General features: G+C 40.2%; 2 pseudogenes; one reads left to right on the top strand and one right to left on the bottom strand.

The window, feature by feature from the left end:
• Positions 1–2,633: 2,633 nt before the first annotated feature.
• Positions 2,634–11,318, bottom strand: LOC102876997 (annotated as a pseudogene).
• A 138-nt stretch (positions 11,319–11,456) lies between these two features.
• Positions 11,457–25,356, top strand: part of LOC102876599 — a 48,889-nt pseudogene continuing 34,989 nt past the window's right edge.

The raw sequence follows: 25,356 nt of genomic DNA, 5'->3' as shown, positions 1-25,356 counted from the left end.
AACTATACAGATAATCAGACTACATCTGATAAACTACATAGGAATCAGATTGACTACATGTGTGAAAATAACAAATCACTGGAAAAGCTCAATATCAGCAGTCAAAACCAGACTCAGGCGGGATAAACTCAAGGGCGTATCTTGGTTCTTGTGGACTTGTTTCAATCAAGCCTTCTTTTGGGCATGTTGTTCATTGTGAGAGGCCTATTCTTAGAAAAGGAAAGAATGCTTGAAAAGGTGGCAAATTAGTGAAAGAGAGAAAGACCCTCTACAAGATGGATTGACACAGTGACTGTTAACAATGGATTCAAGTATATTAGAGAAGATGAGGATGGCACAGAATGCACAAAGTTCATATCTGTTGTTCACAAAGTTGCTATGAGTCCTAGATGGCTCAAAGGCATCTAAGAACAACAAACACCATAGATGTTGACTGTGGATTCAAGTAAAATAAAATTAAGCAAAAACAATTTTTTAAAAAGCCAATAAAACACAAATGAGCATCTTTCTAGTATTTGCTGAGTTAAAGATCCATCAGAAATCAGCAATGATTCAGCCTGAATATTTGGAAGTTCCCTGTCAATGCACTGTTCCAGTCTTTTTATAATCTTCTACTTGCAAATGATAGTAATGATGTTGTTTTTGTTACGTACCATCGAATCACCTGGAACTCACAGCAACACTATATACAACAACCCTGAAGCCTGCCCTGTCCTGAGCTAGACTCACTGACTCTGACACACCTCACCCTATAACCCCAATTATTGTGTCAATCCATCTCATCTGGGGTCTTTCTCTCCTGCCTTCACTCCACCCTTTCAAGCATTATGTCCTTCTCCAAAGACTGGTTCTTCCAGGCCACATGCCCAAAGTATGTGAGACAGAGCTTCAAAATCCTAGCCTCCAAGGAGAAACTTGGTTTTACCCTCTCCAAGACAGACTTGTTTGTTCTTTTGGTGGTTCACAGTATGTTCAAGACTTCTCCAGCACCACAACTCAAAGGCATCAATTCTTCTTCAGTAATCCTTAGTTACTGTCCAGCTCTCTGGTGCACAGCAAGTAATTACAAAGACCATGGCCTGGATCAGGCACACCTTAGTCTCTAGACTGACACTGTTGCTTTTCAGTACTTAGGAGAGGTCCCTGACAGCAGATTTTCCCAGTGCAATTCATCTTTTGATTTTCTAACTTCTGGTGCCAAGAGTGTTGATTGTGGAGCTGTAATTGTTAACAACCTCAATCTCTTCTCCATCCATCATGGTGCTGCCAAGTGGCCTAGTGGTGAGAATCTTTGTCTTTGATGTTCAATCTTTTCTTTTTTTTCCAGAATACCAAACAATATTTACTATTTACAGTGATAAAGGACAACAAATAATGTACAAATTGGTGAATAAACACAACAGAGCCAACAAACATCCCACGCTTGCCCACTCAGCAAACTGCAAAGGTAAGCAAACATTTTTAGCAAGATTTCAAACAAGCAAGAATGATGGGTCATGTCACACAGCCAGATAACTAAAGAGTAGGGAATGGCCATCAAGCAGCAACAAACTCTTAATGAAGGACAACAGGCAGACGATGAGACTTTTTAGTTGGTATAGATCCCAAAACAGTTCACAGAAATGAAATCACCAAACTAATGCATTAACTCAATACATATTTGGAAAGCAGCAGAGAAGAACTCTGTAAGAATAATGAAGTCATCTTTCCATGGGTTTCTTTTTGTTACCACACTTCAGAGCTCTTGTACACAACAACACAACTGCAAATTCGGCAATAATCTTACTTTTTAAATGGGGACTGTAATTACTCATCAGAAGCAAGTACTAAAAGAAATCAGAGACCATAATACTAGTATCAAATGGAAATTGTGGCATTATTTTCTCCTATATGAGAAAAAAAAAGTGGGAGAAGCCAATTGAGTTGTCCCCTGCCACACTGATCAACAAGTACTGAGCAGTGGTGGCAGGGACCCTGGGCCAGAGCCCTGTGGGGACAGACTCAAGGGCAGGGATGACGAGGCCACACTAGTCAAGGCCTCTGCTACTTCCCTTGTTTGCCTTTTATGCAGCAACCTAACAGATTCCCTTTTATTTTATCATATCCTGACAAAGCTTAAATTTGCAATATTAAACAAAAATTTCATAAACAGTACCTTCAACAAATAGCAAGTGAAATTTTGTCTTTACCCCCGCCAGGCTCCCAAAACATATGTCCAGAAGAAGTACCCACTGTAGTACACACAAGCTATCTACTTGACGAGATAAGGCAGTGGGGGAGAAGATCACAACACCTGAGGACAGGATCTCCAAATGTAGACTGAAAACGGACAGCCCATAAGTTGGAGAAGTGTTCTAGGAAGGAGAAAAAAGTAAAAGTAAAAACATAACAAGCCTCAAAAACCTTGCAACTCATTTCACCTAAACAATAATAACAATTAGTATTAGCCCAATTTCAGTTGTAGATTAATCCCTGCAGAAATGGTGTTGAGTTGCACTTACAGTACATCAAGGAGTCAGGAAAGTTATTTGGTGATTGTCTCGAGTTTCTGAAGACCCTGTGGTGGTGTGTTCATGTGTTTACTACTGGTTCACAAATGCAAGGACAAGTGAAACAGATGTGAGATGGTCCCTCTAGATGTGACATTCCAACAGGTCTCCAGTCACCTGTGTGCCACCTGTCTGCTGCTGGAATGCTTCAATTGTGTCTTCATCCTCTTTCTCCAGCTGTTCTGGAGTGTCTGTTTCTTTATCTAGCTGTCCATCAAACCTCCCTTTAATCTGTCTCACTGACAAGCCCTGTCACTCACAGTAGACCTTCATCACCTTGCTCAGAGGCACACACCTCTTGATTTTGAACTGGACAACAGAGCCAGCCTGCCCAGTCATTTTCAGGTTGATGTTATCATTCTCTGTCTTCACTCCCTCCTTGGGCTTTTCCTTGAATATAGCTGTGCGGGAGGAGGCAGTGAAGGCAGGGGCAGCACCGGAGCTGGTGAGTCATGCTCTCAGCTCTGCTGCTCTCCCATCAAAACTCTTCAATACATATTGAAGACTATATAGCTCCTGACTTTCTGCAGCAAGTGCTTCAGGTCCTCCTCTGTTTCAGCAAGCAAGGTTGTGTTATCTGCATAAGTTCTTGATGAGTCTTCCTCCGAACCTGATGCCACATCCCTCCCTTTAAAGCCCAGCCTCCTGGATGATCTGTTCTGCATATAGGTTAAAAAGGTATGCAGACAGAATGCATCCCTGATGCATTTCTTTCCAGATTCTGAACCATGTATTGTTTCCTTGCTCTGTTTTAAAGACTGCTTCCTGGTCCAAGTGTAGGTTTCACATGAGCACAATCAGATGCTACTTCTTGAAATGTTTCAATGTGGACCAACTGTTTTTGGTACAAGAACTTGGTGTATTATTTCTATCTTCTCTTAATGCTTCTTGCACCTTTCAAGATTTTGCCATAGAATCCTTCTGTATTGCTATTTGAGGATTGAATTTGTTCTTTCGTTTTTTTCACTTGAGAAATGCTGAGTGTGTTTTTCTCTTTTGATTTTCTAATTCCAGTTCTTGGCACATACTTTGCTTTGTCTTCTGGAACTGCCCTTGCAGACCTTCTGTTGAGTTCTTCTATGTCATCATTCCTTCCCCTTCTTCTGGTTTCTTTTCATTTTAATCCAAGTTTCAAAGTCTCTTCTGGCATCTATTTTAGTCATTTCTTTCTTGCTCATTTTTTAATGGCCTTGTTGTTGTTCTTGTGTACCATACAGTCAGAACCCAGGGCTGACCCTCTGGCGGGTTTTCAGAAGCAGTTAATCACATGGAAGGAGACTGCCCATCCTTCTCCTGTGAGTGGTTGGTGACCTAGAACCACATGCCTCCAGCACTACAGCACAGTTTCTTGCCACTAGGCCACCAGAGCTCCCTTATATTTCTTAATGAATGATGCCCTTTCTGTCATCCTACAACTCTTTAAATCTTTAGTCTTTAGTGTTCACTGCATCAAATCTACTCTTGAGATGATTTTTGAAGTTCAAATGAGATAGACTCAAGGTCATATTTTGGTCCTCATGAATTTTTTAAACTTTTCCTTAGCTTTAATTTAAAACTGCATACACATAATTGGATATGCCTGTTCCAGAGTCCTTGGCCTTGTTTTGACTGCTATCACTGAGCTCCATCTGTCTCTTTCGACAGATGTACTGAATGTGATTTCTGTGTAATCCATCAAGAAAGGCCTATGAGTACAGATGCTATTTGTGTTTATTTTGGTTTTTTATTTTTGGGGGTTTTTGTTCATGTTTGTTTGTTTTTGTGTGTTTGTATACCACTGAGTCAGATCCACTGGCACAGGAGGAGATTATCTCTCCTTCTCCAGAGGAGCATCTGATGGATTCAAACTGGATGTCTTCTGGATTGCAGCACAGCTTCTTGCCACTAGGCCACCAGAGCGCCTTATTCATGTTTTTTTAAAAAAGCACTTTTGCATTGAATAAATTATTGACTCTTCAGAATTCTATCACACAGTCTCCAGCTTCACTTCTGTCACAAAGCCACATTTTTCAACTCTCCATTCCTCCTTTTTCCAACTTTTGCATTCAGTCACTAACTAATTATTATTAATGCATCTCGATTGCATGTTCAATCAATCTCAGGCTCCAAATGTTGGTAAAAATCCTGAATGTCTTCATCTTTGGCTTTAGCGGCTGGTATACATATTTGAAGAATAGTACTAACAGGCTTTCCTATCACTCACAGCAGAGCTCTTCAGGATAAATTGTGAAGTCATCTTTTCTTAGTCTCTTCAACTTGTTATTCTAAGCATAGTAGATCATATTCTTGTCTAATTCAAAATAGTGAATACCAGTCCATCTTTCTCAGTAATGCCCAGGATATCAATTTTTATGCATCCCTTTACTCTTTTACAATTTCCAATTTTTCTAGCTTTAACATTCCATATACCCATTACTAATGAATGTTTGTAGCTGTTTCTCCTCAGTTTGGGTCTTGTCATCTGTACATGAAGGTCCTTCACTGAGTGAAAGCTCTACTCCCTCTGCATCATTAAAATAGCCTCTACTTAAGTTCTTCCTCAGTTTACATTTTTAATGTCTTCCAATCCTCCAGGCTCATCTTTCAAAGCACTGTATTCAACAATGTTTCCCCATTAGTACCAAATATCCAACAGACTCCGAAAAGAACAAATAGGTATGTCTCAGAGAAAGTACAGCCATAATATTCCTTGGAGGTGAAGATGACAAAGCTTGCTCTCACATACTTTGGGTATGCTGCTAGGAGAGGCTTTTCTATGGGGAGGGGCTTGGAAAGATAAGGAAAGTCATCAAAAGAGAGGAAGATTCTCACCAAGATAGATTGGCACAATGACTGCAGAAATGGACTCAAGTGTGCCAGAGACGATGAGGATGGCATAGGTTGGACAGGGTTCAGATCTGTTGTTTATAGGTTGCTATGAGTTGTACTCAACTCTACAGCACTTAACAACCACAAGAGTTTTCAAAGTCCTGTTATTTCCTAAGTGGATGGTCCATTCTGCTTCTTAGCCTATTTTAGTCTGAAAGCTTTGCTGAAGCCTGTCTACCATGGTTGATCCTCCACCATGGGTGATCCTCCGAGTGTCAGAAATAACAGTGGTACAAATTCCAGCATCACAGCAACACGTAAGACATGACAGTACTGTAATCTGGCAGGACCGTGGTCACTGATTACCAATATCATAAAATGCCAGCCGAACATAAGACATCACATTACTGGAATCTGGCAGGACCGTGGTCACTGACTACCAACATCATAAAATGCCAACCTGACTCTAAGGGGAAGGCTTTCTCTCAGTCAGTTCTAGAACAGGATTTCATCTTCTTTTGCCATCAATAAGTCTGGCAATATTTAGAGATCTCCATGCTTCTTGTTGTTGTTGGTATGTGCCGTAGAGTCACTTGTGACTCATAGTGACCCTATGTACAAGAGCCCTAATCCCTGCTCTATCCCATACCAATCTCATTGTCTCTGACACACCTATTCCCACTACTCCAATCACTAAATCGATCCACCTCATTGAGGGTCTTCCTCTCCTGTGTTGTCCCTCCACTCTCTCAAACATGATGTCCCTCTCCAAAGACTGGTCCCTCCTTGCAACATGCCCAAAATATGTCAGACAAAGCTTCAGAATCCTTGCCTCCAAGGCCTCTCTTGAGTCTTTCCCTGAACTTACACTTACTTAGCTCCTTCATGTTATTTGCAGGCTCTAAAGATGATCAATTTATTTTTTTGCAATTATGGTTTTGTTTGGCTGCTCTTACTAAGTGGATGATGCTGACACTTGAATGGATTCTAATAGACAGGAGTTTTGTTCTTTTGTTCTGAAGTTTGCATTTATATAGGAGGACATGATTGAAACCATTTTACTGTGAAACATTATGAACTATTATAATGCAAGTCATCTGTAAGATGGATACAGTGGAAAAATAAAATAATATACTAAAATTGTACACTCGTTCCTAGGAAGTAACAGAGATAATTAAAAGTATACTTCAGTCAAAAAACTGCTTCGTTGACGGAAATGACTCTTGTGTAGAATATTGTCAGATAACTATTTTGAGTTCTCTTCTTTACCATAAACAGAAAACTTACTCTAGAGGAAGAAACTGAAAACTGGAACCCCTCTGCTCCAGTTTCCATTTTCTCCCTTTTAAGCTACATAATGTATATGACTTCTCTTCCAAGTTCAAGTTTGACCAAGCTGTTGCAACTCTGAATATGAAAATTTTATGGAATAAAATTTTATGACTGTGAGTATCATGTAAAATAGGAATAAAACTTTTTAAACTATAAAAAAAAATTCCAACCAAGCATCATGCAAACCCTGATGATCATTTAAGGATTATCAGATCATGATAATGGTGAAGAGATTGAGATTGTTCACAGCTTTAGTTTGTTTGGTTCCACAATCAACACTCTTGGCATCAGCAACCAGGAAATTAAAAGACATATTTTGATGAGAAAGTTGGCTGTCAGAGACCTCTCTAAAGCACTGAAGAGCAACAATGTCAGTCTGGAGACTATGGTGCACCTGATACAGGCCAAGGTCTTTGAAATTACTTGCTATGCATCAGCGAAATGGACAATGATGAGGGATGACAGAAGGAGAATTGATGCCTTTGAGCTGTGGTGTTGGAGAAGAATATTGAATATACCATGGATTGCTAAGAGAATGAACAGGTCTGTCCTAGAAAGGGTGAAGCCAGGCTGTTCCTTGAAGACAAGGATTCTGAAGCTTCGTCTGACGTACTCTGGACATGTTGCAAGGAGGGACCAGTCCTTGGAAAAAGGGAGGTCATGTTTGGAAGGGTAGAGGGACAGCACAGGGAAGGAAGACCCTCGATGAGATGGATTGATTCAGTGAATGGGGCAACGGGGGTAGGTGTGTCAGAGACAATGAGATTGGCACAGAATAGAGCAGGATTTAGGGCTTTGTTAGGGCTCTTGTACATAAGGTCACTATGAGTCGCAGGTGACTCGATGGCACATAACAACAACAACACATAAAGTTTCAGCTAAAACAATTTTTTTTTTAAACTTGGGCATTATATAATGTCTTCCACAAAAGGATATAGCTCTGGCAAACTCCCAAAGTATCTCACTGAAACAATGCATACCAGATTCCTGTTGTTGTTGTTGTTGTTATGTGCCGTCGAGTCATTTGCGACTCATAGCGACCCTATGTACAACAACCCTAAACTCCACTCTGTCCTGTGCTAATCGCACTGTCTCTGACACTCCAATCCCAATTACCCCAGTCACTGAATCAACCCACCTCATAGAGGGCCTTCCTCTCCTGCGCTGTCCCTCCACCCTCCCAAGCATGATGTCCCTCTCTAAGGACCGGTCTCTCCTCACAACATGTCCAAAGTATGTTTGACGGAGCCTCAGAATCCTTGCCTCCAAGGAGCCACCCGGTTTAACCCTCTCCAGGACAAATCTGTTTGTTTTCCTAGCAGTCCATGGTATTCTCAATACTCTTCTCCAGCACCACAGCTCAAAGGCATCAATTCTCCTTCTATCCTCCTTGGTCATTGTCCAACTCTCTGATGCATAACAGGTGATTGCGAAGACCATGGCCTGTATCAGATACACCTTAGTCTCCAGAGAGACACCACTGCTCTTCAGCACTTTGGAGAGGTCCCTAACAGCAGACTTTCCCATGGCAATGCATCTTTTTATTTCCTGGCTGCTGGTGCCAAGACTGTTGACTATGGAGCCAAGCAAACTAAAGCTGTTACAATTTCAATGTAGCACCCCGCAATTACCAAAATTTCCCATTACTAAATCCCAGAAAAACTCTACCACAGTTGAAAGCTTAGTAAACAGTAGAAACGCAAAACTCATAAAGCAGAAGCAATTCTTGAAGATTAGTCCAAACAACTAAGAACTACTCCGTTCACTGGATTAATAGCTAAAGACATTTCCCCAACTCTAGTTAGTCCAAAGGTTAGTTCTTTCTCTCTTATGTAATTAGAGTTTATATATTATTAGATATTATTAGATTTAGGAAAAGAATGCTAAGATAAAGCATAAAAACAAAAGCTGTACATCCCTTTCTCCCTAACCTCTAACTTTATTCCTCTCAGAATTTTTTCCTTCTCCTTAATTATGTGCCATCCACTTCTCCCATCCTCTCTAACCTTCCCCTGTACAATACGAATGTATGTAGTCAGGTCTTAATAGAACAAAAGAGGAAAGGGAAAATTATATAAATTACTTTCCTGACCATGGCAACAACAGGCTTAATCCTCCTTTATTGGATTTCCCTACATAAAAATGTCAAGTACCAAAAATACAATAATAAACTATTGATGATTAAGATGATGATTTAAAAGATAATCTAAACTGCTTTAGGACCTCTAAAAAAAAAAAAACTATGTTAAAAACAAAACTAAACAAAAATACCTCAGAAACCCCTGCTTTGCCAAGATTTCCTACCCAGCAGTTTGATTCTATTCTAGTCTATTGGATAACTACCAGACTGTCTACTCCTCCCTAAAGCAGGTATTTGCTGCTATATTAGAGCTGTCTAGACCTTCAACAAGACAGACTAACACCCGTGTACTCAAACTTAGTGACTATTGTGAGGATGGGCAGGACAGCACTGGGCAGTGTTACACCCTGTTGTCACAAAGTCGCTGAGAATCACCATCTAACAACAACTAGCACTTAGAGGAATTTATGAAAAAAAAAATATAGGTAGAAAATTGTCTCTCCAACTTTAATAAGGGTACTGAATGTACCATGGACTGCCAGGAAAACAAACAGATTCATCTTGGAGAGGATTAAACCAAGCTACTCCTTGGAGGCAAAGATTCTGGGGCTTCGTCTGACATACTTTGGACATGTTGCCAGGAGGGAGGGACGGGTCCTTGGAGAAGGACATCATGCTTGGGAGGGTGGAGGGACAGCGCAGGAGGGGAAGACCCTCTATGAGATGGATTGATGCAGTGACTGGGGTAATCGGGATGGGTGTGTCAGAGGCAGTGCGGTTGGCGCAGGATAGAGCAGGGTTTAGGGCTGTTGTGCATAGGGTCGCTATGAGTCGGAAACGACTCGACGGCACATAACAACAACAACAACACCATCATTTCTTTTATAATATACTTTGACCCTTCCTCAAAAGAGGAGGCATTAAGTTCCAAAGTAAATATATAGATATTAAACACAACAAAATATAATGCCCACCATACATGGATAGTTTTGCTTAATATTGCCTTCAGAACTTAAAACATGTAACTATTTGAAAAAAATAATTATCTACTTGTATAGTAAGAAATTTCATAGAGGAAAAAATGGATTAAAATTCATTTTCTCTTAAAGGTTTAAGTATTGTGAGTGAAAATAAAAAGGTGGAAACCCGGGAGATTTCATCAACATCTCACCTCAAACAGCCCCACATGGATACCAATAAACAGTATCAAGCCTTTTAAGAATTTTAGCAACTATTTTTGCCAATCTCCGATACAGCTCTTTAAACCAGAGTTTTAGGAAGCATTCTCTGGGTTTTGCTGACGAAGTTCAAAAGCAAAACAGTATGCTAACAAAAAGAGCCTATGAGGCAATGAGACTGGCTCAGGATAGGCCTGGGTTCATTTGTTGTAGGTTAAGGGCACATAACAACAACAACTTGATCTATTCAGTAAAGTAGCAGGATACTAGGTAAATATACGGAAATCATTCCGATTCTTCTACAGTAACAGCACTAAAAAGGATATAAGGAAAACACTGTAATTTATAATACTGTCAACAAGCTCATCGTTGTGGAGTCAAAACCGAAACATTGCTGACCCACCAGTGGATTTACAGAGGCTGTAAACTGCACAGAACGAGACTCCCTTTCTGTGTCCCTCACAACAACTGGCAGATTCGAACCACCATCCATGGAGCTAGCAGCACAAATCTTTACCAAGAAAGATAACAGAGATAAAATATTAATAAATCTAAGCACAGACACAAAAGACCTACACAAAGAAAATCTACCCTCTGTGGGAGGAAGATGAGGTAGTCAAGATCCTGCAAAGGGTACCCTTCCACCACCTCTTTGCACCTCCCCCTCCCACTCCTGCCTTCCATCATTTCCCTCCCCACTTCCTGGGCCACATCCGCCCCCCCACCCACTACACTTTCCTCCCCACCAGGATCCAGCACTCGCCCACCCCACCCTCCACATCCTCCCTCCCTCATTTCCATCCCAGAAAGAGGTAGACACCACCCTCAACCACATGCTTCTATACTCTTTTCCCAGAAGCCTTCAGGGCACATTTTTGCACAACAGGCTCCTGGAACCTCCACTGGTCCAGACAACCCAAGACCCCCTACTCTAGGCTCATGCCTCACTGTTAGGTTAAGGTCTACTGCTCATCCTTTGCCTACTGGCCAGTGGGGGAAAACAGAGGAGATGCTACCTGTCACCTGGTTCACATCACTGGACTTCAGTTCCCTCTTACATGAGCAGAAACTCTGACCTGACTGTGCACCTCACCTCCATCTGTTGGACATTGTACGTGCCAGAGAGCTTGTTTCCACCTACCACACGAGTGATGAGAGCCTCTGCTGAGGCTGGTGCTGCTCTCAGTCTGCAGCTTAGCTGAATTCTTTTAAGTCTAGAAGCTATATTTAGGATTCTTTTGAATTTTCTGTGTTCAGGATCGTACCATCTTGAATACAGTAAATAGTGACATTTAAGACATGCCTGTTGGTGTCACATGGAGGTGCAGAGGCTGAAGGACCTTGAGGAAAAAGGACATTCAAGGAAGCCATGACAGTTCATCATTCAGCAGAATAGGAATAGGTGTGCCAACACACTATTGCAATGTGTCTCCATCACACAGTATCCTCAGAGTAAGCACCAAAGCAAGCATTTTGTTCTTCTCCAAAGAGAGATTTTGGGGTCATGAGATGCAGCTTGATGTTAGTGGTAGGTCAGATTTTACGGCACCCCACAACAACATGAGCAACAAGGAGACAGCACATCACCACTGTGCAGGAGACCCATCAGTGGGAAGCCCAGTCTGGCTATCATGCTGAAAGCATCAATCAACTCAACCAGCAGCTAAACTAGAAAATCTTGAAAACACAATGCATTGGAGGAACATGTTGATAGTTTCTGAACTGTCATTCAGGATCTTCAGAGATTATTTTCTGCTTTCCCTTCTGAAAAAAACCATATATCCATGCTGCTCAGCAATTCCTGCACAGACTACATTTGCTGATGCTACAATCAGGGTCCTAATACCTCCTAAACAGGCTACAGGGGCTAGTGAATACATGAGTGGCTGCACAGGAAGGCAAGCTTCAAGGCCTTAGCTCAAATTCAGAAACACAGACATACAGAATCCTATGAAAAAATACTGTCAGTACCCAGGGCACTGGCTTTGCTCTTCTTTGCAACTGGTGGGTCAGTATTGAAAAGTGTTTAAACCAGAGTTGTCTCTATCTCTTCCCTACTTGGTATTAATTCCCACAAGGGATTAGTTGAGATGACTATAGTTAAGTGAATCAACATACAAGAGTGATAACTCAGCAAAACAAGTAAGAAAGGTTTATCGAGACAGGGGCCACCTATCTCCTCAAGTACATCATCATCAGTGACCCAGGTGTTGGTAAATCACGCTTATTGCTCCAGTTTACAGACAAGAGGTTTCAGCCTGTGCAAGACCTTCCTATTGGTGTAGAGTTCAGTGCCTGAATGATAACTGTTGATGGAAAACTGATAGAACTTCAGATACTGGATATAGCTGGGCAAGAGTCCCTTGACTCCATCACAAGGTCGTATTACAGACGTGCAGCAAGTGCTTTTATTATATGACATAACAAGGAGAGATACATTCAATCACTTGACAACCTGATTAGAAGATGCCCACCAGCATGCCAATTCCAACATGGTCATTATGCTTATTGGAAAGAAGAGTGATTTAGAATCAACTTTTTTTTTCCCTAAAAAAAAACACAGAAGGTAAAGCTTTTAAATGAGAGCATGGACTTATTTTCATGGAAACTTCAACCAAGACTGCTTCCAATGTAGAAGAGGCATTTATTAATAGAGCAAAAGAAATTTATGGGGAAAATCCAAGAAGGCGTTTTTTACATTAATAATGAGGCAAATGACATTAAAATTGGCGCCCAGCAACATGTGCGAGCAGTCAGGGAGGCCAGCGGGCTGGTGGGGGACTGCTGCTGGGTGTTTCCACAGTCTCGCTGCACACATGGGGCCTTCATTATGGTCCCGTCCCCTCACTTGTTCTCTCACCCTCTCCTCCTGCTCAGCTGAGATAGGAAACTATTCAAAATGGCCTTATGTCACAGAAAACGTTATTCCTTCAAATTCTTACATGACTTTGAAAAATTGTTAATGTTCACTTTAAAAAAAAAAGCCTATGATGAAGTTTAACCACAGTGAAAAACAACAAAAGATATTTTTGTTCACTTGGTTTTCTATTTTCTCTTGGCTTTGCAAAGAAATAGTCAACAAAACTATGTTTATTAGAACTCAGAGGTCATTCAGGAAACATATTTTCATAAGACTTGTAGCCTACTAGTCAACTTTTTAAAGTTTAAAGTGAGATATATAAAAGGTATCTATCTAAACCCAACAGATAATTTTTATAAACACAAATTAGTTGCTGTCAAAAAAAATATTTTATTATGAAGATGTACAACATGGATTTGTTTATCCTTTACCTATTGGTTACATTTTTTTATCACTTTTATCAAATGATAGAAGCAATGCTTCTATACAAATTAATAAGTTCCCACACAGGCTACTATACAGAGAATTTACTTTCAATAACTCCAGCATTAAAAACATTGTAGCTGTTGTATACTGTTGAGTCAATTTTACCTCAAAGTAATCCCTTATGACAGACTGCCTCTGTTGTAGAAGGTTCTTTTCGGGAAACAGATTGCCAATTCTTTCTCCCAGAAGGTGGGAGAAAGCCGTCAAGTGGGTTTGAGCCATCAATGTTTGGTCAGTACCACCCAAAGGTAATAAAGGAGTTCAGAATTGCTTCCACTGTGGAAAGGTGGGCCACTTCAGTAGACAGTGTCACAGATGAGAGACACACTCACTTGCTTTAAGTGTGGCTCTGAAGGACACCTGGCCAAAGTGGCCCACATCAGGTCCTGGCTGACAGGACTGACAGGCCCCAGTTCCCAGCTGGAAACAAAGGAGGACGCTTCAACGATTTAGACCCTCCCAGAAGAGCTGTGGGTGAGCATTAACATTACTGGTAAGTATATTCATTTTCTCCTGGACACAGAGCCTACTAATTGGTCCTAAAAGCCTTCTGAGGTCCCAACTCTTCTCACTATTTCTTAGTTGTTGGAATGGACGGAAAACCTCATAAGCAGTTCCTTACTTTACCTCTACCTTGCATTCGAACTTCCGAGTTGTAAAACAACCCAGTGGTAGATGGAATTTGCTCCAGGACTTAAGAACCATAAATGACATAGCTGAGCCTCTACATCTTGTGGTTCCTAACCTCTACACTATAATAGACAAAGTGCTAGTCTATAGGCCTTTTATTGTAAGAACCACCTTCCCTCTGTAACTTGATTTGTGCCACTATTAGAACCTCTACTCGGAATATTATTGCTTTTTAATTTTTGACTCATGTACTTTTAACTTGTTAGTTAAATTTGTATCTTCTAGGCTGCAACACTTCCATGATACATCTTCAAGGATATGAACATGTACGGCTAAGCACAACTGATAACAATGAATCTAAATTCCAAAATCAATCTCCATAATAGTCTATGTGTTTCCTACTGCCAAAGGGGCCCTTTAGAGTAGTGAGAGAAGATCTTCACCCTGAAACCTACAGTGTCCCTTTTCAGCAGGAAGTAGCTAAGAGAATACGCCATCCCCTTTCCCTTATGAATCAGGGTGAAGTCTTTCTCAGGGAGGAGAGATAGGAAATGGCAAAGGACACACTGACAAAGGAGATTAATCAGAACTGGCTTCGACAAGCACTGTGGCAATTAGACAATTAAAACAGACATGGGGGGGGAGAAGAATGAACTGGGGAGGAGGGTAGAGAAAACAGTGCAACAACGAATGAATGAAAACCAAAAATCTCTGTAAATGTTCACTAAAACGAATAAAATTTAATAATAATTTTTTTAAAAAGAAAAAAAATGTTTGGTCAGTAACAGAGAGCTTATGTGTTGCACTACAAAGGGTCATTACTATTAAAAATATAAAGTCAAACTGAGTAAGAATGTATATTGTCATATTTAGGCAGCTCTGGTGACCTAGTGGCAACAGGCTGTGGTGCAGTCCTGAAAGTACCACAACATTTTCATATTTGGTGTTGGCGTTGTGTACCAGCAACTCGGGACCAACTCATAGCTGGACCTCCAGCAGATTTTCAGAGGCAGTTAATCACACTGGAGAGAACTACCCATCTTTCTCTCACAGAGCAGCTTGTAAATTCAAACCACATGCTGTTAGGTTAACAGTACAATTCCTAATTACTAGACAATAAGAGCTCCATTACAAAATTGTTTAATACTTCTAAGTGCTTTATATACATATTGTTAAACCTTAAAAACCTTAAACCTTAAAAAGATTCTTTTCTATTATAACATTTATACTTTCCAAATGAGGAAAGTAATAAAGTAATCTTCTGGTGGTGGTGGTGGTGGTGGTGGTGGTGGTGTTATGTGCTGTCAAGTCAAAGCTGACTCACAGCTGGAGCTCCAGCAAGTTTGTAGAGGCTGTAAATAATGCAGAAGGTGACTGTCCATCTTTCTCCCACAGAGCAGCTGGTGGATTTGAACAGCCTGACTTTGGGTTTGCAAGGCAACTCATTCCTGTCAGGCTACCAACCTCCAGTGGATGGTGTTGGTGCTATAATTCCTTTCACTCTTTAAAGCATATCATTTTGTCAGTCCTCTCATCAAAATTATTTCCTCAACTTTCAATCTGAGTCAGACTTGTGATTTATTCTAACAAAAAGAATGTGGCAAAAGTGATCTTAAGAGGCTTCTGAACCTACAGTTAAAGACTGTGTAGCTCCTGACCCTCTTGTTAATGTTGTTAGCACAAGGTGAGCATACGAGCTTCCTCGGCATGAAAGAACATGAGAAAGGAAATGCTCAACCAGCCATCAGGCCTCAGTGAGGCCATCTTCAACCAGCATAAGCGCTTCTAGGTGACCTAAGTCACAGAATCATAAGCAAATAAGATAGTTGTTTTGAGAAACTAAATAGAAGTTTAGCATTATGTGAACCCATAAGTTACACTCATTTCATCAACTAAAGATACATTTACTCTTTGGCTTAGAAACACACATCTAATAGTTTGAGTCAACTTTCTAAATATTCTTTTAGAGCAAACAATGAAGAGAAACAACTTTACATTTTTTCCTTTATCTGTTATCTACAAAAAGGGGGCACAGAAATAAATTTTCACCCTTTTCACAGAGAAATAAAAACCATTCATAGCAGTTCCAACTTAACAACAGAATTCTGTCCCAACACTCCATTAGAAATAGGTCCTGATGGAAGTCAAACTTTTTTTGCTATTGCTTATTTCATTAATGTCATTATCTGCATCTTTAAGAATCGAATCTATTTGTATTAGGGGGTTGGTGTGAGAACAGCAGTATCAGTAAATTGCATAATGCAACACTCTATATAGTACATATTATTAAGAGTAAATGCATTTTTAAAAAATCCGTAAGTAGTTGTCAATTTGGTCCACCATATCTGGAATTGGAATTTGGAAGCAGGAGTAGCATCCACTTCCTAAACCACAAGCCTCCAGAACCTCTATGAACTCTGATAAATGTCAATAGTTGTAGAGGGGCTCCAGGAGTTTCGTTCATAGGGTTACTATAAGTCGTGTTCGACTCAAAGGCAAGCAACAAAAATCAGGGGTAACCTGTAACTGTGGCCAAATGGTAAAGAGTTGTGCTGCCAACACAAATGCAGGCAGATCAAATGCACTAGCTGCTCCACGGGAGAAAGATGGGCAACTTCCTCCTCCTGTGCAACTTACTGTCTCTAAAAACCTGCTGAAGGCTCTTTCTGAGTCAGTTCCAAATTAACAATGCATAACAACAAAATCTGTAATTTTAAGAATTTCAGCTAATAAAATTTTACAGAAATAGTACATTTCCTTTCCCAAAGATACACAAATATTCACAGAAGCTGAATTTAGCATGTAATCTAGCAAAAAATGTGAACAGCTGTGTAGTTTAAAAAATATGAACTATTAAGAGTAATCCTTTTATTATCCTAATAAAACTACTTAAAATGCAGACTGTAATTCAGTATATCTGGGGTAGAGATACACATTCTCAGCAGGGCTTGAACCAGAATGGACCAGTTGGAAGCACTACAGTGCATCTAGCAGCGCTCACACTTCTCATATAAACTACAAGTAAGTATTCTTTTTATTATATAATACAAACTATTGGTGGGAAAAATTTAAAGTATTAAGGAGTACTCTAAAAGAGGAAAAGGAAGCAAGTAGAGGGAAAGGCATCTTTCCAATAACTGGACACACATTTAACTTTTAAATAAAAATTAACATATTATGCCATTTAATTTAAAGTGGTATCCTTAATGAGTTCACTAATAGAATTGCTTTTATTGTATATTCCTGATTTGAAGCATTCCAAAGCATTTAGAGATTAAAATAATCTGTCTGGCTCCCTCTGGTGGCAACTGAGAGAAGCCCCTGCATCCACTCAACACGGTTTGAAAAATCTAAGGAGATTGAGTCTGTCTAAATGTACAACTGGACTAGAAAATATACAACTGACAATTTTTAATTTTTAGAAGCCAACACAACACCACACCACATAAAGAGCCTGGTACTCAATGTGAGAAAAAAATGGTCCAAGTTTCCAGCTTTACCTCTTATTTGCTGTATTATGTGAGGTGGTAGTAGCTGCTATCAAATAAATTCTAAATCACAGTAAGCCCATGAGTTGCAGAGAGGCCCCATGAGTTGCAGAGAGGAACTGCGCCATGGTGTTTTCTTGGCTGGATTTCTTAATTAAAACAGACAGTCAGTTTCTCTCCCACAGCCATGGAGTATGTTCAAAGTGCCAAACTTTCTCTAGGTTATTAGTTGTGAGCAAATTATTTGTATATTCTTGGCCAAACTACTTAATCCCTCTGAGCTTTAGTCTTCTTGTCTGTAAAATGAAGCTAATACCAATCACCTCATTAGTCACAGAGTTAAGAGTTAACGCATTTGTACTTTGGGTATATTGCTTGTTAAAAAAGCAAGGATGTCAGTTATTAAGCATTTCTTTTTTGTCACTACTTTGGTTTCTACCCAAAGCAGAAATACATTAAACTCTTATCATTATGACTAATGAGGTGATTTAGTATTAGTTTCATTTTATAGATGGGGAAAATTGAAACTCAAAGGGATTAAGCAACTTGGCCAGAAAAGTAGTACTTAAACAAAAAAAGGAAGACTTAAAGCTGATGAAGATCAAAGACGACAGACTTCAGTATGGATTACGCCTCAATATAATTTAAAGACAAAACAAAACACAACAATTTCACAACTGAACCAATAATCACTAATACAATAAACAGAGAAAACAGGGAAGCTTACAAGGACTTTGTTTTACCTAGATTCATAGTCAAGGCCAATAAAAGCAGCTGCCAAGCAATTAAACAACGTATTACGCTGGGCAAATATGCTGAGAAAAACAAACAAAACTTCTTTCAAATGCTATAAAGCAAAAATGTCACTCTGAAGACTAAGGAGTGCCTGAACCATGTCAACATAGTGTGAGCTGCCTCATATGCACATACAAGCTGTACAATGAATAAGGAAGGTGGAAGAATGATGCCTCTGAATTACGGTGTTGGCAAAGAATATTAAATATAAGATGAGCTGCCAGAAGAAGAAACAAATCTGTTCCTGAGGAACCAAAATGTTCCTTAGAAGTGAGGCTGGGCATGTCATCGAAAGGGATAAGTCCCTGGAGAAGGACATCATGGTCAGTGGAAAAGAGAAAGACCCTCAACAAGACAGTTACAGGAGCTGCATCAATAGTCTCAAGCATAACAACAGATGTAAGGGTGGGGTGAGGCTGTGTTCACTCTGTTGTACATTTGGTTAGTTGGAGTGGTAACCAAGTCAATGATATCTAATAAGTACAAGTATTACCTCGACCACAAGGAAGATGTGGAATTTAGAGTAAATAATGCAATTACAAGAGAATGACTACAGAGCTATACTTTCAAAACGCTAATTTACTTATACTCTTCCACCAGTTTCCTAATCCTATCAAAACTGAAATGCTTAGCATAATTTGTGAGATCTGTAAGGCTCTGGCTCCTACTGGCCTCTCAGACTGAAGACTGACACTTTGCCTCTGACCTTCAAATCTCCATTTACAGTGAAGTTCTTCAAAATTATCTTGTTCGCTCAGAGGGTAGCTGAGAATAATTTTCCATTCTCTTGGCTTCTGAACTACAACTCAATTTCTTAGATCTCAGCTCAATGGCTACTTTTTCAGAGACATTTGCTCTGACTTCTCAAATTAGGTCAACTCTTCCACATTACTTATTCCTATATATCTATCCTTCCCAGAGCTTTTCACATAGAGCTGTAACTATAAATTTGTTAACAATGCAACAGTGTCACTCTACTTTGTGTATAAATTCCTCAGGAGCACTGTGCTGGCCAACACAAAGGTAGGTGGTTCAAATATATCAGTTGCTCTACAGTGGAAAGATAGGTAATCTCCTCCTGTGTGATTTGTTGTCTCTGAAAACCCCCTGGAAGAGGTCAGCCCCTGGAGAAAAACATCATGCTTGACAAAGCAGAGGTCAGCGAAAAGGAGCTCCTCAATGAAATGGTTTCACAGATGGGACTGGGTTGTGTTCCACTGTACAAGGGTTGCTGTGAGTTGAAGCTAACTATACAATACTCAAAACAACAACAAAAATCCTGTCATAAGAACAAGCAAATCTGTACTGCAGGAAGTACATGCAGGGTACTCTTCAGAGTCAAGGATGGTGAAACTTTGTCTCATACTTTGGGCATATTGGGGGGGGGCAGTCCTTGCAAAGAGCCATCAGGCTGGGCAAGGTGGAGAGTCAGTCAGAGGAGGAGAGAAAGACCTGCAACAAAATAGATGGATGCAGTAACTGTAACAATGAGCTCAAGCATAGGAGATCATGAAGATGGTGCTGTAAGAGCAAGGTTCAGATCTGTTGCTCAGAGTTGCTATGAGTCATACTTCACATGATAACACTTAACAACAACCACTTTTCTGCCTATAAAAAAATCACAGTTGTCAAATTGATTCTGACTCACAGCAACCCTCCTTCGAGTTTCTGAGGTGGTAAACAGGGAAGAAAACTCCTATCTTTCTCCTTCAGAACAGCTAGTTGTTGTTGTTGTTAGGTGCTGTCGAGTCATAGACAACTCATAGTGACCCTATGAACGAAAGACCTGAGCACTGTTCGTACATCAAGTTTCTGGAGGCAAGCCATTTTGGAAGTGGATGCTGCTCCTGCTTCCAGGCTTGTTTTAGTCAGGAAGCTCCAGCCAACACTGTCCACCATGGGTACCCATTACCACGTTTGGCACATCAGTGTCACAGTGTTCAGCATCACAGCAACCACAAGTTACCTCTGTACCGCAACACACAGACCACTGCTATACCAGAGACCACTGCTATACCAGAGACCACTGCTATATCGCAGATTAAAATCACCCACCTTCAACTTGGTAGCATAACTAACTTTCTTTCCACTAGGCCAACGTAGAGGATTCCAATAACAGACCTTTGGGTTCTCAGTCTAATATGTAATAAACTACACCAACAGCAAACTTTTCTGCATTTAAATATCTGTTGAGTGTATGAATAAATGGGATTTAACAAATCCTGATATTAAAGAATTCTTACTGCTTCAGATAAAAAGTGGTCAAATAAATACCACAAAATAACATTTCAATATTTTGCTTTGTACTATTTCTCAGGCTAGCTAGTATTCATAAGGCTGACAGAAACTGCACTCCAAGATAAATACATTTAATACATCATTCACACAAAAGGCTGAGCTATTAAAAATGAAAAATCTTTAAGAATATAGAAATCTAAATATTTAACAATGGTCTCTACAGATCTCATTTTTTTAATGAAACAGTTTTTTATGTGAATGATTTGCTTTCTGTAACAAAATGAAAATTAATCTAAAAATAGGATTTTTAAAAAAAATGTTATTAGAGACTATTACTTTTCAAGAGAATCTGTAGTAATTGAATTGATAGAGTTAACATTCACCAGGGAGCTCTGGTGGCCTAGTGGTAAGGAGATGCACTGCCAACCCAAAGGAAAGCAGTTTGAATTCACCAACTGTTGCATAGGGGAAAGTTGGGTGATCTCTTCCTATGCGATTTACAGCCTCTAAAAATCTACTGGAGGGTCGGTCAGCTGAGTTGTTTCTGACTCAACAGCACATAACAACAGCAATCACCAGTTCACAAGTGAACTTACTGGTTTGGGGTTTGGGTTGTTTTGGGGGGGGTTGTGTGTGATTTTGTTTTTGTTTTAAAAGGTATAGCATACACACACACACACACACACACATACTGCATTATATTAAATTAAGGCACACTTCCACAATCAACATTCTTGGCACCAGCAGTCAAGAAATCAAAAGGCAAATTGTTCTGAGGAAGGCTGGAGTCAGGGACCTCTCAAAAATGCTGAAGAGCAATGACGTCAGTCTGAAGACAAGGTATGCCTGATTCAGGCCATGGTCTTAGCAATTATTTGCTATGCATCAGAGAACTGGACAATTACCAAAGATGACAGAAGAATAATTGGTTGATGCCTTTGAGTTGTGGTGCTGGGGAAGACCTCTCCAAACTGCTAAAGAGCAATAATGTCAGTTTAAAGACTAAGGTGCATCTGATCCAAATCATGGTCTTTTCAATGCAGCTGACAGTTGGACAATGAATAAAGATGACAGAAGAAGAATAGATGCCTTTGAGTTGTGATGCTGGAAAGGAATGCATAACATCCTATGAACAGTCAAAAAGACAAGCAAGAGTGTCTTGGGTGAAGTGCAGGCAGGGTGTTCCTCAGAGGCAAGGAGGGGAAACTTCGTCTCATATACTTGAGACATGTTGTTAGAAGGGGCCAGTCCTTGGAAAAGGACATCATGCTGGAAAGGTGGAGGGTCAGTGAAAGATAGTAAGACTCTCAACAAGATGGACTGACACAGATAGCACAGGGCAGAGCAGGGTTCAAATCCATTGTTCATGTCTTAACAATCACCACCACCACCATCCAGTTGTGACCTCTGCCCTGCTCATGCAAATGTCAGAAAGCTCCTTAGGTCTAGAGAGCTCTGGCGGCACAGTCTGTAGGGAGCTGCACCACCAACTCAAAGACTCTGCCTTGCTCATGGCTTGAATTTACCGGTGCTCCAAGGGAGGAAGATGGGCAATCTCCTCCCCTGAGATTTACAGCTCTGTAAACCAACTGGAGCAGAAGCAATGAATCAGTCCCGACTCTGTCTCAATGAATGGATTGACCTAACCACACGGTAAATGTAATAAAGAAAATGTCTTAGAAGACCACATCATATGTCACTGCAACACTGAAGATCTAGAAAGTCCCAACAGAAGAAAGCTGCAAAGTTGGCTTATAGCAATCGAATAAAGAGTAAAAATACTGGGGGGGGCGGGGGGGGGAGTAAAAATACTGATCTGATAAAATATGTTTTCAGCAAATCCTCAGACTCCAAAAGAAACCAAACTCTGACTCACAGAAACACCCTAGGACAGAACAGAATGACCCATATAGTTTACAAGGATGTAAATTTTCCTTACATGGGTTCAAACTGCCAGTCTTTCCATTAATAGCCAAATGTGTTAACTACAGGGCCACCAGGGCTCCTGACTCCAAAACAGCAATTTATTCCCCACAAACAGCACTAAGACATACAGAAAAATCTAAAAACTTTTTGTTTTGAAGAAGAACAAATTTGAAAAAATAATTCAACTTTCTACATAACAGCATCATGTCCTTGGGGATCACCACTTCCAGGGATCGTAAATACTTGGAATTTTGTGAGGCCATTTCCACAGACCTCCCTGGTGTCTGACGAGGCTGTAAGCAATAATGTAGAGAAGTGCAATTATTTTACTGTCATAGGAAATATTTAATGGCTTGAAAATAAGTCATCTGCAACTTCCGGTAAAACTTTCTTCCTCCTTCCAGCAAGGAAAGAAATCTTACAGTGTCTTAACAAAGCTTAACCTTTCATGGCAGATCTCTTAAGTCTCCTGTTAAGATAAAGGTAGATGGACTGTGGTCTGGCTCAGTATTTCCCACATTATGACTTAGCCAAGAAGTAAGAACCCAGAGTGGAGATAAAAAGAAGCAGAAGTCCACTAAAAGGAAAGGCTTTTCAGGAATGGAACAGAGAAGCAAATTATGCTACTAAGCAGCAGGAGTTTCTCCAGCGGTTCCTTCCGCAGATGTAATCGATCTGATTCCTATTCATACCATCAGGTGAGATCCATGTGTATGTATAACCTGTGTTTATGTCTCTTAAAAAATGTGTTTGCGATGAATAAGTCATTGATTGTGCAAAATTCAATCATTCTATCTCCAGCCCCATTTTTGTCTCCGAGTCCATGTTTTCCGGCTACTGATTCTTCTTCTCTGTTCCCAACTTCTGCATTCCAGTCACCCATTATTATCAATGCATCTTGATTGCATGTTCGATCGATCTTCGACTGTAAAAGTTGGTAGAAATCTTCTATTTCCTCTTCTTTGGCTCTGGTTGTTGGTGCATATATCTGAATGATGGTGGTATTCACTGGACTTCCTTGTATGTGTATGGATATTATCCTATCACTCACAATATTGTACTTCAAGACAGATCTAGAAATGGCTTTTCTAACTATGAGAGCAACCCCATTTTTCCTCACCTTTTCATCTCCAGAGTAGTATATCATATGATCATTTAATTAAAAATGCCCCATACCAGTCCATCTCATCCCAATGCCTAGTATGTCAATATTTATATGTTCCATTTCCTCCTTAACAATATCTAATTTTCCCACATTCATGGTTCTCACATTCCATGTTCCAATCACTAGTGTGTGCTTACAACTGTTTCTCTTCCTTTGTATTTCCATACACAGTTGCCCTTTCTGTCATTCTACGTGTGCTCTGTTGTACATAGAGGCCTGCTATTTTGGAAGTGGATGGCCAATCCTTCTTCCTAGTGTATGTCAATCTGAATGCTCAGATCTAGAGAAGTATCCAACAGATAAGCATTTTACAGAAAAGGTGAAAATATATCCCTTATTGTGGAATTAACCAATAGTTTTGGTGTTGTCCCTGCCCTTGGCTCAAGTGCCCTGACCCCCTTATTTGCTCCACCATCTATCAAGATAACCCTCCACTTCTACCCACTCCCTTCATCACCTATCTCCCATTGTCTAGCCCTTGATCTGATAGCTTACGTCTAAAGCTTCCTTGGGTTCTATGATTCCAGATTCTTCAGCTGCTAACAGATTTTTATGCTTTGACCAGAGTCTCCTAAGTTTAGTGGTAATGTGTTCCGAACAGAGATGATGTGTCCTGTGGAACTGGGGCATAGAAGTTTCTTCTTGGCCCGAGGGCTCAATATCAGCTGTGAAAACTAGACCCAGAGCTGACTGTGGAACAGACCACCAACTACTCATATGCAAGTTCAAGCTGAAGCTGAGGAAAATTAAACCGAATCCACGAGAACCAAAATATAACTTTGAGTCTATCCCACCTAAATTTCAGAACCATCTCAAGAACAGGTTTGAGGCCTTGAACACAAATGAGCAAAGACCAGGTGAGTTGTGGGAGGATATCAAGGGTACCATCCAAGAAGAGGCAAACGTTCATTACAAAGACAGAAGAGGAAGAAAAGAAAAGTAATGTCAGAAAAAACTCTAAATATTGCACTGCAGTGCAGAGAAGCCAAAGCACAAGGAAGAACTCAAGATACTAAAGAGCTGAACAGAAGATTTCAAGAGGCAGCACGGGATGACAAAGTAAAATATTACAATGAAATGTGCAAGGAATTGGAGTCAGAAAACCAAAAGGGTCTAACTCACTCAGCATTTCTTAAGCTCAAGGAACTGAAGAACAAATTCAAACCTCCAGTTGCTATAATCAAGGATGCTTTAGGTAGAGTATTAAATGATCCAGGAGGCATCAAAAGAAGATGGAAAGAATATACTGAGTCATTGTATCGAAAGGAATGAGCAGACATAGAAGAAATTAATGAAACAACATATGAGCAAGAGCCTATGGTGATGAAGGAAGAAGTTCAAGTTGCTTTGAAATAAATAGCAAAAAATAAGGCCCCAGGAATAGATGGTATACCAATTGACATATTGCAGCTAACAGATGCTACCCTGGACGTGCTCACCAAGTTGTGTCAAGAAATCTGGAGAACAACCACTTGGCCAATTGACTGGAAGAGATCTATATTTGTTCCCATTTCAAAGAAAGGTGACCGATCCAACAGAGTGTGGAAACTATAGAACGATATCGTTGATTTCACATGCAAACAAGATTCTGCTGAAGATTATCCAAAAACGACTGGAACAGCACATCAGCAGAGAACTGCCAGAAGTCCAGGCTGGGTTTAGAAGGGGTCATGGTACTAGCGGTATTGTAGGTAATATTAGATGGATCTTGGCTGAAAGCAGGGAGTAACAGAGGAATGTCTATCTGTGCTTCATTGTTTATGCAAAGGCATCTGACTGTGTGGACCATAACAATCTGTGGCTGACTCTGAGAAGAACGGG

The sequence above is a fragment of the Elephantulus edwardii genome, unplaced genomic scaffold (genome assembly GCF_000299155.1).
Source record: "Elephantulus edwardii isolate Elephantulus edwardi_28Jun2011 unplaced genomic scaffold, EleEdw1.0 scaffold00066, whole genome shotgun sequence".
NCBI classification, from domain to species: domain Eukaryota; kingdom Metazoa; phylum Chordata; class Mammalia; order Macroscelidea; family Macroscelididae; genus Elephantulus; species Elephantulus edwardii.
Note: the sequence above shows the minus strand (reverse complement) of the source record. Positions and strands in the feature narration are given on the sequence as shown.